Source organism: Sorex araneus, chromosome 5 (genome assembly GCF_027595985.1).
Source record: "Sorex araneus isolate mSorAra2 chromosome 5, mSorAra2.pri, whole genome shotgun sequence".
Lineage (NCBI taxonomy): Eukaryota > Metazoa > Chordata > Mammalia > Eulipotyphla > Soricidae > Sorex > Sorex araneus.
Genome location: NC_073306.1, coordinates 216,281,619 through 216,295,451, shown reverse-complemented (window position 1 = coordinate 216,295,451; position 13,833 = coordinate 216,281,619). Strand labels below are relative to the sequence as shown.

General features: G+C 38.6%; 1 pseudogene; it reads left to right on the top strand.

Moving 5' to 3' along the window:
* Positions 1-1,730: 1,730 nt before the first annotated feature.
* Positions 1,731-13,833, top strand: part of LOC101540328 (obg-like ATPase 1) — a 75,128-nt pseudogene continuing 63,025 nt past the window's right edge.

The window sequence follows — 13,833 nt, the reverse complement described above, 5'->3', positions numbered from 1 at the left end:
GCTTCGCTCTTGGTGGGCCCAGATTTGGTCATGACACCCTGTCTGCTCCCTAGCCAGCTAGGAATCTCATCTGAGCCCAGAGCCAGGCTTCAGCCCTGAGTATCTCCAGGGTAGCCCCCAAATAAACACGAAAGGAAGCTATTGTTGGGTGAAATATTTCATCTAAAGACCCTCCTTATGCTATGCACATAGGTAAGTCTGTAGTTTTCTTTTTTCAAACGACAATTTTATTTATTTATTTATTTATTTATTTATTTTAAATAGATTTTATTCAGAGGTTTCTTTTTTGGGGGGGTCACACCCAGTGATGCACGGGGGTTACACCTGGCTTTGCACTCAGGAATTACTCGTGGAGGTGCTTGGGGGACCATATGGGATGCCGGGGATCGAACCCGGGTCGGCCGCGTGCAAGGGAAACGCCCTACCCGCTGTGCTATCACTCCAACCCTCAAATGACAATTTTAATAGGGTACATAAATGGTGAATATTTCCTTATATTTAGTAATTATAATTTGAACTGTTTTCATTTTTTGTTTCTTACTTTTTATCACTTTCCTATGAATAGGCTTATGCTTAATATAATATATTGTACATTTTTAATCAAATAAATATATTTGATAACAAAAATTTAGAACTTTATGTTCATTTGATACCTTCAATTTTTCTTGAAAGTACAATTTAGGCTAAAGTATATATTTTAGAAAAAACAGTTTATGAGTTAATTTGATACTCTTTATGTGAACATATTTCTTATAGCGATATCAAACTTCTTGTCTTATGCTTGTTTTACTTCAAGGTCCCCACCCCAGAGCCACAAAGTTGGCTCCAGCATCTTCCCAAAGTCCCTTTCTCTCACACCTTCAGCATGATAATAATTAGATACTTGTGGATAGATTTTTTATGGAATATATTTCAAAAGAATGAAGTGATAAAGGGAAAAAATCTATAGCCTCAAAACTAAGAAGGAGAGGGAAATCTTTTTCACAAAATGACATCTCCTATTAAATCTATTGATAGATTAATATTAAACAATAAATTGAAAGGGTTCATACTCCTTCAAAATAAAGAAAAACATTTAAAATTATTCACGCTGAGATTTTCACTTACACTTGGACCTACAGCACTTGTGAAGATGTGTTCTTGGGTAGCAAGAAAAGATTGAGACTAGCCTAGAGCCAGTCTGGCACCTTCACTTCGCGATTTCATGCTGTTTTTCCTCTTTCCACTAGGGGGCAGGGCCTTCTCAGTTTTGCGACCCACTATATTCTCAGCAGCTAGTAGGTGCTTTGAAAACAAGGATTCTTTTAGCAAGGAGATTAATTGTGGATTTATGCAGCCCAACTCATGGACGCTACACAAAACTCAGATGTTTTAACTCAGCCCGTGTGGCCACAGGCCGGGGGTGCCTCAGAGCACCGCAAACTTCTGTTTTGCCCGTGAGCTCCTGCTCCGGCCAAGCGCAGCATCAGGCTGCTCTGAAGGCGCAGCGTCGGACACGTGCCAGCGAGGCAGGACGCCCTGCAGCATCGCCCCCTCCGTGCTGACCCTCCACAGGAGCGTGGACAGCCGCTGTCTGAAGACCGGCCTCGTGCTCAGGAAGGGGCAGTGCAGCTGCCCGCGGCCACACAAGGTGTCCCCTGCAGGACGTGTCTGCGCCCACCTGCACTGCTCCAGCAGCTAAGGACGTGGAGCCGCTGTGTCCCCAAATCCCATGGCATTCTCTACACAGCATGTTCTCCTACAGAAGGGTGACCGGCAGAAATAGTCAAGAAATACGAGTGATTGTCAGGCCCGGGGCAAAAGTACACAGGTAAGGTGCTTGTCTCCCATGCTGCCCACCTGGGTTCAATCCCTGGGTCCTATATGGTCCCCGATGGCTTCCAGGAGCGATGCCCGAGCAGAGTCAGGAGTGACCCCTGAACACTGCTAGCGCTTACAAAATGAAAACAACACAACACAAAAACATAGGCTTGTTTTTAATTTTGACCTTCCTGTTATGATAGTTAAGTAATTTCTTATTGACTTATTGACAATAAGTGTGTTAACATACTATCATATTGACAATTTACTTATATTATCCTTTTATTTACAATTATTCCTTATTCTCTATATGTGAAGCATTAAAATAATTGTTAAAATGGGCAAACCTAAACACCCACTAAAAATAATAAATAATCCATTATTTAAATATATACAAGAGAACTGATAGCACAAAAACTTTCATAATTAAACTGTAATATAAATACATGTTAAATTATTTATATTTTTTATGTACAGACACATTAAAATCACTTTTCCCTCTCAGGAAAAATCATAACACTCATTTGTATATGTACTGTCATTACATATAGAATTGGGCTTCTATTTTAGTGATTTGCTTATCAATACAGAGGAAATTGAAAAATTAGGGATGTCACTTTTATATACATTAAGCATTAAATATATGATTAAATATATGATAAATAATGCCCAAAAAGATAATTTTGAAAAAATAAAATTCTCTGACTGTAAAGAACTAGCCCCGCGCATGAGGGATGTGTGTTCACAGGCTCTCCGGGCAGCTCTCTCTCACGGCCCACGTTCAGTGCTCTCGAGCACTGTGTAAGGACAGAATCCGGACGGCTGTAGGCAATGGGCAGGTGAAGGAAGAACGAGGACCAGGCCAGTTGCTCATTAATTACTGTTTATTCAATCTCTCTCTGTCTCTCTCTGTCTCTCTCTCCCTCCCTCTCTCCCTCCTTCTCTCTCTCTCTTATCTCACACACTCTTCTTTCCTAGCTCCTCATTCTTCCATCCCAGATCTCTGGATTCTCTCTTTTCACTAGTCTATGCCCCTTTTCCTGTCTCTCTGGGCCCAAGCTATACCCAGCAAAATCAGCATAAGAAAGCCCTTCCGAGGGCCCCCCAGGCTCAAAGGAAACACCACCTAGAGGCATTCCAAAGCCCTTCCTGACTGCCAGCAGGCAAAATACCTTTTAAGGTGTTTTTCTCCTTTCCTCAGTCCAAACACTCAATCAACATCTTAATACTAGTTATTTTGTATAGACACAGTCGCCATATCATGGTCACTCCTTCATTTATTAATTCAAATGAATATTCTCCAAATGATCAAGCTAAGATAACTTTTGAAAATTGTCTTTTAACTCAGGGTGATTCACTAATAAAAAATTGCAAAAATATTTAACAGGAATCTATTGCTTGATTGTGCAGTATGATTGCTTATGAGGCTTTTCCGTCAGCATGCCAGGGCAGTCACAGAGCGGCTGAAAGAGGGGTTTGTGCAAAGATACGCAGGAAGATCATGGAAGATCACAGCCGGCCCCAAAATTAAGTGTGATGTGCTAAGACACAACAGGGAACCAGTGGCCAGAAGCTTATCAGCGAGAACAGGCGTCTCACAGAAGAGACAGACCCTAGAGCTCTGCGGATCTGTGCAGACACGGAGGGTCCTTAGCGTGGGAGAGAGCGGTTCTGCTGGTGTGTAGAAATAATCTAAGGCCAGGGGGACAAAGAAGGAGGAGCGTTAGAAGGTGTTGTTACAGTGTGGCCAAGAGGCTTCCCCCCCACTACTGGTTAGGCAGGTACCCAAGTTTGTTTCAAAAAGCTGGGTCTGGAAACATTGTTAAGAACTTAAGGCGACCTTTGTTTCATGGTGGGCACTTAGTCCCCAGTGAAACTGTGTAGCCTGTAGCCGTGGAAGTCCTGGCACCACCCAGGTGACCTGGGGTTCCTAACACCTAAGGTCTGACGGGCACCGCGGGGGCGGGCTGAGAATCCCTGGGAGGAGCCAGTTCCTGACCTTGGTTCGGAAAGTTAAAAAGAAAAGAAAAGAAAAATATGTCCAGGTCCAATGGTCTGGGGTTTTTCTTTATGTGTTCCAGGTCTTCTATAGTTTGGCATTGTACACTTAAGGCTGTGATAGATTTTGAGCCTTGTATCGTAAAATATGTAAAAACACTGTCAAGGCTCTATTTTTGGTTTGCTTTTTCTCACATAAAGTTGTGCAGTTGTTCCAGCAGTATCTGCTTTTCAGTTTAGTTTGGTTTGGGGCCACAACCTGCGATGCTTAGGGGTTACTCCTGGCTGTGTGCTCAGGAATTGTTCCAGGCAGTGCCCAAGAGACCCTCTGGAACACTGGGGCTAGAACCCGGGACAGCCACGGGAAAGCAAGGCAGTATTGGTGTCAAGATTACTTTTATTCTGTCGTCTTTCCTGTGTTTCTTCATCAGGGGTGAGTTGTTTATAATCAGATGGGGGTATTTCTGATAACCAGGGCATGACTTTTTGAGTGATTTTATAATTTATGGAAATAGACATTTGTTCTGGATAGATGAAGAAGCCTCACCAGGGAAATTCTACTTTCTTTCATCCCAGTTAGCTATTGGAATATCTTCATGATCTAATTTGAAACACAGATACAAACTACACATACGTGTGACCGCGCATTCACACACACACACACACACACACATACACACAATCTGATTATCTCTCACTCTTTCAAAAGCAACAGAAGAGAATTAAATTAACCATGTGAAATCCACAAGTAATAACAATGTGATTTGTGTGGTGTGTCCTGTTTCTCCCCTGAAGCTGTGCTTTTGATGGGAGATACAGTTTGGGGGTTAATGCTTGTCTTGTATGTAAGCCATAGGAATAGATTCCCACAGAACACATGGTCCTTAAACACCTCCAGGAATGGGCCTTGAGTGCAGAACTAGGGAAAAGCCCAGAACACAGCCAGGTTCTGGGCGTACCCACAAAAGAATAAAATAAAAGGATAGTTTTCTGAATAGTACGATGATTATGTTTGAATGAATTCCTTTCCCAAAAGACACTGTGTGTATTTTAACATCTTTTTAGCAGTTCAGAGAAGGAGAATGTGTTCTCATCACTTACAAAGTTCAAACACATTATGACATGTACCATTTTTTTCACTGAAACAATTTTGATGGATTTGGATATATTATGACTAGTTTAAATTTAATAGAAATCAGAAAACTTTAACCTAATGTAAAATTCTGGAAAGATATATATTTTAGAGATCTGTAAAGAATTTCTATTAATCAGTTTGAACTGATCCAATTAAATGAAATAAAATTTTGCTGTGAACAATGTAATTGATATTATGATGAGAATTATATTGAGATTAGTACTATCAAAAGTTTCTTAAACATTAGGTCTATAAGCTGAGATAAAGTAAGATAAGAAGCATAAGTTAAGGGGCCAGAGAGATAGTACAAACGTTAAGTCACCTTCCTTGCATACAACTAACCAGGTTCAATCCTTACTTTAACACCACAAGTAGTTCTTTGATACTGCCAGAAATAATCTTTGTTCACTGCCCGGTGTTGATCCCTAAAATAAAAAAGTATATAACTTAACCATCAAGAGGAAGAAAGATTGTTAATATGAGAATAGGATATTTTGGTGTAATAATGTCAAGCAATCTATTATTATATGTTACTGTCATTCCGTTGCTCATCTATTTTGCTCGAGTGGGCACCAGTAACGTCTCCATTGTAAGACTTGTTTGTAACTGTTATTGGCATATTGAATATGCAATGAGTAGCTTTCCAGACTCTGCCATGAGGGCAAGATACTCTTGGTAGCTTGCCAGGATCATGGAGAGGGGAGGAGCAATCAAACCCGGGTCCGCCGCGTGCAAGGTGAACACCCTACCGCTGTGCTGTCATTCCAGCCCAAGACAGAGCTTAGAATGAGAAATATATAAAACCCTAAATATAGTCCTGAGGGTTTCTCGTATGGTTTGACAGTAGTACTATGTGATTTATAGTGATTTATTCTTTTATTCTCGGTGTAATGACCGAGCTGAGGCTGCTCAATGATTTTTCTGTCTGCTTGTATTATTTATTGTATTAACTTACATTTTTATTTTATTCTAGGGTTCCACTTTGTGGTGCTCGAGATGCCATGTTGATCAAACCTGGGACCACAAAGTGTGACAACAGAATCAGAACCCAACAACAGATGTAGAAAAACAAAGTTAACAGAGGCAAAAGAAGTCGATGTAATATAACACTAAGAAATTTAATCTAAACTCAAGATCAAATATAAACCAAATACACAGTATTTAAAAAAATTATCAGAAGGAGAGCAAAAGAAAAGATCGAATCATTGCACAATTGAGCCTATTGTGGGTGACTGAGAGAATAAAAACTCTCTCAAGGGAGACATAGGACCCTATGATTTTGTCAGAATCCTCGAACAGAAATCAGTAGGTTGTTAGATACAGATGATCTAAGTCTTTTGGTATTTTATATGTTATAGAAGCAAATTTTAGCTCAAGAGAAGGTCCTGGTTCCTTGTATCTATGTATTTTCAAATAAAACATAAAGAATAAGTGGTTAGATAGCAACTAAATTAAATTAAGTAGACTAAAAATTAAAGATCAAACAAAACAATTTCCACTGTATCTTACATCATATTAAACATCATAGGAAGAAAGCATCCTTTATTATATTGTATCTGAACTGTCATATATCTTACATATCTGCCACAAGAAGTATTGAGAGTTCCACCCTTATTTTAAGTCTAGTTATAATTATTAAAATATAAGACAATGGCACATAATATCTATTATTATTATCAAGTAAAACAATTTTGGATATTACTAATTTTTCTATAATTCAGTGATTTATCAATCTCTCCACTTCACCAGAAAATTTAAAGTAGCAATAAGTCCAAATTTTCCATCACTTACCTCATTTTCATTCAGGATGTCATAGAAACTTTGAGGCAGGCTAACAACTTAGTACATCATGACATCTAAATATCTGGCACAAGGCGGCATCTGGTGTCCTCCATGTATATAGTTGTTGCAGGTGTTCGGGTATAAAGGTGTCCTCCTAGATTTTCATATGCTGAACTCTTAAGTGTAAAATGACCAGGTTCTGAAGCCAGAGCCTTCATTGTGCAATAAATAGAGAGCCCTTATGAAGGACGCCCGAAAAAAGGTGTCCCTTCTCTGGCAACTGTCAGCTCACAAAGCACAAGCTATGAACCAACTTAAATGTTGAACCTTACTAGAATATTCTCATGCCGATACCTCTGTCTATCTATCTGTCTATCTATCTGTCTATCTATCTATCTATCTATCTATCTATCTATCTATCTATCTATCTATCTATCTATCTATCTATCTATCTATCTATCTATCTATCTATCTATCTATCTCTATCCATCATCTATCTATCTATCTATCTATCTATCTATCTATCTATCTATCTATACTGTACATAGTTCCGTAAGTACAAAATAATTATCAACAAGCAATGTCCTAACTATCTGCAGTGGCACTGTTTAAAATATTTAAAACAAAAATAATTAAAATAATGATTATTACATACAAAGTCTAATAAGTTTTCAGCATCATCACTATCATTATATTTTTATTTTCATGCTTAAAAAGTTGTTCTTAAGATTACTGTTTAGAGGCCAGAATGATGGTAGGGCACTTGCCTTGCTCCTGTGAGACCAAGTTCAATTCCAGGTCTGCATATATACCTTAGCCAACCAAAATGATTCCTGAGTAACACACTGGGTGTGCCTCCAACTCCTTAAAATCTGTTTTGACCATAATTTTCCAGAAACTCCCTATCTTTGTGAGCATGTAGGAGATGTAGGAGGAAGAAGTATCACAATAGTGACAAGAGAATAGAGTCTGACTGAGTGTGTGAATATGAAGAAACACAGTACCTGCATTTAGTTCAAAACATTCTCTCCCCCTCTCTCTCTCTCTCTCTTACTCATGAATGTGCACACACACACACACACACACGCACACACGCACACCTGAATAAGACCATCAAGAGTTGTGAAGACTCTGAGATTTTAGCCTATGTGCAAACTAACAAGGCAGCCTCTCACAGTTTCTGCCCTGCTGGAGTCTCCAGATGACTTCATAGCTCACCGCAGAGCTAATATCTTGGAGCCCCAAGTTCCGCTGGCTTCCCTTTGAAGTCCCACAAGAGTTATAAGAATGATGGCACACTATGGATTATGCCAGAATTGAGGAAACCCTGGCTTACTTTAGGCACTATCAACATTGCAAAGAAACCCCCATCTCTTTGCCTTGGAGGAATGATTTATTTATTAATTACTTTATTAATTTTATTTTTAAAATTTTATTAATTTGTTACTTTATTTTTTCTCCGCATGGCAGAGCCTGACAAGCTACCCATGGCGTATTTGATATGCCAAAAACAGTAACAACAATGTGCTCTCTGTGTTCCTGGAGCAAGCAGACGCCATTGGGCTACACTACCATGTGACAGTGATGGGTGAAGACATTATTGGGGTCTGCTCGAGCAACTCTCCTTTTTAAAGAAGTTTACTCATAAGTTATTGAAAGGCATTGCAGAACAAACTCTGATGCTAGATATATACAAGTACAATTGAGGTTGGTTTCGACAAAGGAAATCAATTGAAATGAATTCTGTTTATCTCTTTCCCTTAAGATAGATAATGACTTTAATATTACAGGAATTGACTTATTTTACTTTTGCTATATTGTATTAATTAAATCAATGTTATGATGACAAAATTCAGTTACCTAATACACCAGTTACATTAAGCATATCTATTGGCTTGATAAATGGAATATAAATGACATTACCTAATAAGTTAATTCTTAAATATAAAAAAATAGCATACTCTATACTGAGGCTCTAAAATCCTCAACTCCAGTCTCCTAAATTATGAGAGTGTGTTCTTTCTCTAGTCATTTTTAAAGAAAACTGATCTGTTATTTTATGTGTGAGGGTTGTGAGCATGGCTGTAAATGACACATCATTTCACCTACATCCCATTGTTTAGCAAACAAAAGAAATTTAATTTAGTTTTATGTATAAAAGGAGAAAATAGAGTCAGGCTGTGGCCCCACAGTAAAGCACTTGTCTAACCTGTGAGTCCTTAAGTTGAATTCTGAGTATCCCATAGCTTCCCCCAAATCACCAGGGTCACTAAGCCAGTAATAGCCTCTGAATATCTCTGGCTGTTGCCCCAAAAAATGATCAGGGAAGAAAAGTAAATAGTGTTAGTAGTTATTTTGACAGGCTTATGAATTTAATTTGCATTAGTAAGTTCTGAATTTGGCTTTTTAAAACTTATCTTCAGAAGAGTATTTTAAATATATATTAAATATTTATTGAATTTCATTTTGAGCGTTGCTCTGCACTTTGATTAGACTAACTATGTAATAGAATTAATTCCAGAATATTTTCATGAAAATTGAAAGTAACTTTATATTTTCATGCAATTGAAACATAAATACATTACTGGTAATTCTTCATATGGAACATTGAGATGTAGGTGCCAGAGCACTCGTACAGCGGGTAGGGTAGTTTCCTTTCACATCGGGCCAACTGTGGCTCAATCCATATCAACACATAGATCCCTCCCGTGCCTCAAGAAGGATTACTGAGCACCGAGTCAGGAGTAAACCCTGAGAACAGTGGTATGTAGCCCCAAAATAGAGATAAATAGATTTAGACTTTAAATATTATGATTAAAATCAACTCAGAAGAATGCTTATGAATTTGTGAGTAAAATTTCTACAAAACAGGAAACTAAGAACTGGGGTGTTGAAATTCTCACATGTAAAGATCAAATTAATTTTAAGGAACAAGAGCTCATCTAAACTGTTTTCTTATATTTAGAATATAGGAAGCTACTTTGATGGTCAGCTACTAGGTCAATTTATTTATCCACTCAGCATAAAGAAAAAAAAATTGAAAAGTAAAACAATGGTTTGTAAGGTCACACCCTGTACTACATGAAGCGTACTGAAGAGTACCATCAGCATTTTATTAGCAAAATGCGATCTAGGAGATGGGTTAGGTGTTTTTATAATTTTGCCACTATTTTTCCTCTTGCTATTTGCAGTTTCTATGGCATCCTTTGCTATTAATTGTGCTTCTCAAAATAACCTGCATTCCTTCTCTGTAAAAAAAGTATCAGAGAAAGGACATACACTACCAATCCAAAATAATAGTGGAAGACTTTAGTTTGAAAATAAATGGGTGCCATCACTCTTTTATTCTTCTTAACAATAGTGTTGGGGATATACCTTTACAGACTTATTTAAATAACCATGCAATTTGGGAATTTGTAAAAATATAGCAATGATGTTTATAATATTACTCAACGATAACAAAAACAGCACACTACATTTTATTTTGTGCTTACTCTTTGGGATTCAACTCCAGACACTTCTTTGTTCCTCATCAGGGTTTTGCTAAAGAAATATACACATGAGAGTTTCAAGAAAACTGAGGACCAAGCAGCTCTATTTTATTAAATTGTGCAAGCAAAGGTAAGACTCTCTTTTACATGCAATTATGGAGAAGGGCTTAGTTGTGATTGTCAGTGACATTTCCTGTTTCCTAATACAACCTTCCTTTGTGCCCTGTGAACCTCAGCAGAAAGTCAGGTTGCCAAAATGTGGAGAATCACGGAATTGTCTAGCAGACAAAACCAACCCCATTCATCTTGATTTAGGATCAGAAAACAAGATTTCCAGCATTTCTTAAAGTATATTGTTTACATATCTCTATACAATAAATACAAAAGGAAGTGAATATTTATGATGGGTCAATCACTCCTGTGTAAGATAAACTCACTCGAGTTGTATCTCCAGTGTGGGTGAACCAATATTATCCAAAAAAGTTATGAATGAAACGTCCTCCAGCCCTGGAAAAGAATAAGGATTTTACCTGAACTCACAATTTACTAAATATTCTGCTAAGCAGTTTATAGTTCAATGTTGAAGTAGTTATTAATAATACATGCTTCTGCAATAATGATTAAAGATGCAAAATATTAAAATGTATTATAGAAGTGAACTAATTATTTGCTTGTTCCCTTCATTCCATCCCTAACTTTTTTCTCTTCCTTGTATCACAGATAACGAACCCTTACCAATTACATTTCCAAAAGTGAATTGAACCTAGTCCATCAGGAATACTAATGAAAGGTGGAAGAACAAGAGATGGGAAGAAACTTGGTATTCCTCCTTCCGATTTCAGCCTTCCAGGGGAGTGCGGTGCCCTGTGGGGGTGACTGGGACTTCTCCACTGTTCCTCCCCTGAGCAGCCGCCTTTTGTTCTGTTAGTATCAACTACATTCTTTAGTGAAAAAAAAAGACTTTATTTTTGTTTTTCTGTGGAACATAATCCCCCAGTTCTACCTTTGTTTCTGGCTCCTTTTGGTAGTAATTTGGTAAGGAGTAAGGGGTTCCAAATAGATTTTTTTAATCAAAGTTATAAACATTTTAAAATATAGAGAAAAAAATTCAGTGCATCCAAAATGCCTCTAATCTAATTTCTTAATTAATTAACTTTCACAATTCTCATTTTATTATGTGTCTGTTTATCTCTGGTTCGAGTTATGGAAACAGAATCTTTTTGGGACATATTTCAAAATGAATTGAAATAATCTGTAGACTTCCCCCTAATTACCTTGACATGAGTATCACTGATATTGAATGCTTATATATATATATATACATATATTCTCCTTGCATTTATAATGTATGTAGAACAAAAGCTGAAATTCCTCTTAACAATTTGCTGAGTTTTGACTATGTATACCCTTCAAAATCTTTCATGATACAGAATATTTGTCCACTACTGAAAGTTTGCCATCACTTCGCAAATTCCTGTCTTTTCTCTTTTGTGGAAAACTCTGTTCTGACTTTACCCTAGTATAGTCTTTTGTCTTAAAAGTTCAATATAAATAGAATTATTCTATATCTATGTATATATTCTTTGTATAAGACTTTTTCATTCAACATTAGCCTTTAGAGACATTATGAAACAAACCTGTGTTTTAATAGTTCATTGTTTTTTATTGCTTGGTCATATACTTTTGCATGGATTTTCTTGTTAACTTATGTTTATTCTAAAAATCAGATTATTAGAATAACTTAGGCATGTTTTTCCTAAAATTATTCTAACTTTTTTTTTTGGCTTTTCGGGTCACACCCTACAATGCTCAGGGATTACCCCTGACTCTGTACTCAGGAATTACTCCTGGCAGTGCTCAGGGGATCACATGGGATGACAGGGAGATGGAAGCCAGGTCAGCCACATGCAAGGTAAACTTGCCCCCCACTCTGCTATCCTCCTGGCCCCTATTCTACCATTTTACTTTGTCCTGTGTGAGTCTTTTCTATTCCAGAAGCAATGGCTCCACTCATATAAGTTGTAATATGGCCCTTAATGTTCATAAAAGCCAATGGACTAAACTTTCTCATCAAAAGGTATAGAATTGCTGGATTAGGAAACAAAGCAGAGGTGGTAGATCCTTCAAGATTATAATGAGTAACTATAAAAACAGCCAGTATAATTCTAAAGTTATCAAGCTGAAAGTCTCCCCACCTGAGATGAGGTGTAAGGCAAGGACGTCTGGCGTTCTTGCTTTTGCTCAATGCAGCATTTGGCACCCTAGCAACAGCAATCAGCAAGATGCAGAGGTGAGTCACGTGCATAATCTCCGGGCAGGTAGGGAGGCCCTGGAGGCAATCCCCCTCCTGTCCAGGTTGGTTGGTCCCGGCAGCTTCCCCAGCAGGGCAGCCTGGCCTTGGGGTGAATGGAGAGGAAACAAGGGCAAAGCCGGCTGACTGATCAGTTGCCGTTTATTTCATTCCCCCCACGCGCCTGTTCCTGCATTCTTCTGCATTCTTCTCCCTCTGTCCCCCTTGCTAGTCTCTCTGCGCTCCATCTTGCTGCCCTGGTCTCTCTCTCATCTCCCTCCAACGCTCTCCTCTCTCTCCAACTCCCCAGCACTGGGGGTGGGTGCTGCACACAGTCTGGTAGCAAAATCAACATAAGAAAGCCCATGCTGACTGCCCATCAGGCTCAAGGGCAGAAACAGCACCTAGGAATGTTGTTCCTCTTCTCCAGAGTCCAATAACTTAATTAACGTATTAATTAACAGCATAATTCTACTTCTTAATATTACTTATTTTACATGGACACAGTAAGAGATACATTGAGGCTTGGCTCTCCTGGGAACATCTCGCCACAGACTCGGACTAGAGTGCTCAGGCCAGATTAATATTTCTGAACCCTAGCAGGGTCCGAATCTAGTTATTGCTTTTTGGATTGTGACAGCATTTGTCCATGACCATGCTCTTAACTTATAGCTAAGCATTATGGCATTTTGATCAGGCTCATTTCGATGCCAGTGTAGCACATAGAATACAGCTTGCTCTGGGTCCATTCAGTCCCTCATCTAGACCCTGCTTTTGGGGTGCTAGAAAGTAAGGGCAACTGGTGTTTAGGTTGAGAGAACAGATTCCCAGAGGTAAATACCATTCAGTGTCAATTAACTACTGTTACAAAAGCATGTCTGTTTAACAGTTTTCCTGTGTCCATACAGAAAGGACATTGCTCTGAATTAAGTATGCAAGGGTCTTAAGGGGAAGAGAAAAACAGTATTTACAAGTCAACAGAGCCCAAAGAAAGAGGTCACAAATAAACACAGATGAATAGGAGCACTGTGATGGGAGCAACCCAATAAACCTAAGCTCCCTGAGCCAAGGCAGAAAGGACAAACCAATGTTATCTTACAGTTATACAAATTAGAAAAGTGAAAATCAAATTTCATTATTTGCAGATAACATTAGAATATACATAAATTACTCAAAAGTGCAGTCTCTTGCTCCCGCACCTGGCTGTCTTCACTGGAGCCCCTCGGAGGGTTTGGGTTGAGTTTCCCTCCCCGCCCTGAGCAGAGCTCTTGCAGCAGAAGCCCTCCAGAACCCAGCCACAGCCATGCTCAAGGCCCCTCTCCACATGTTCGGATGAG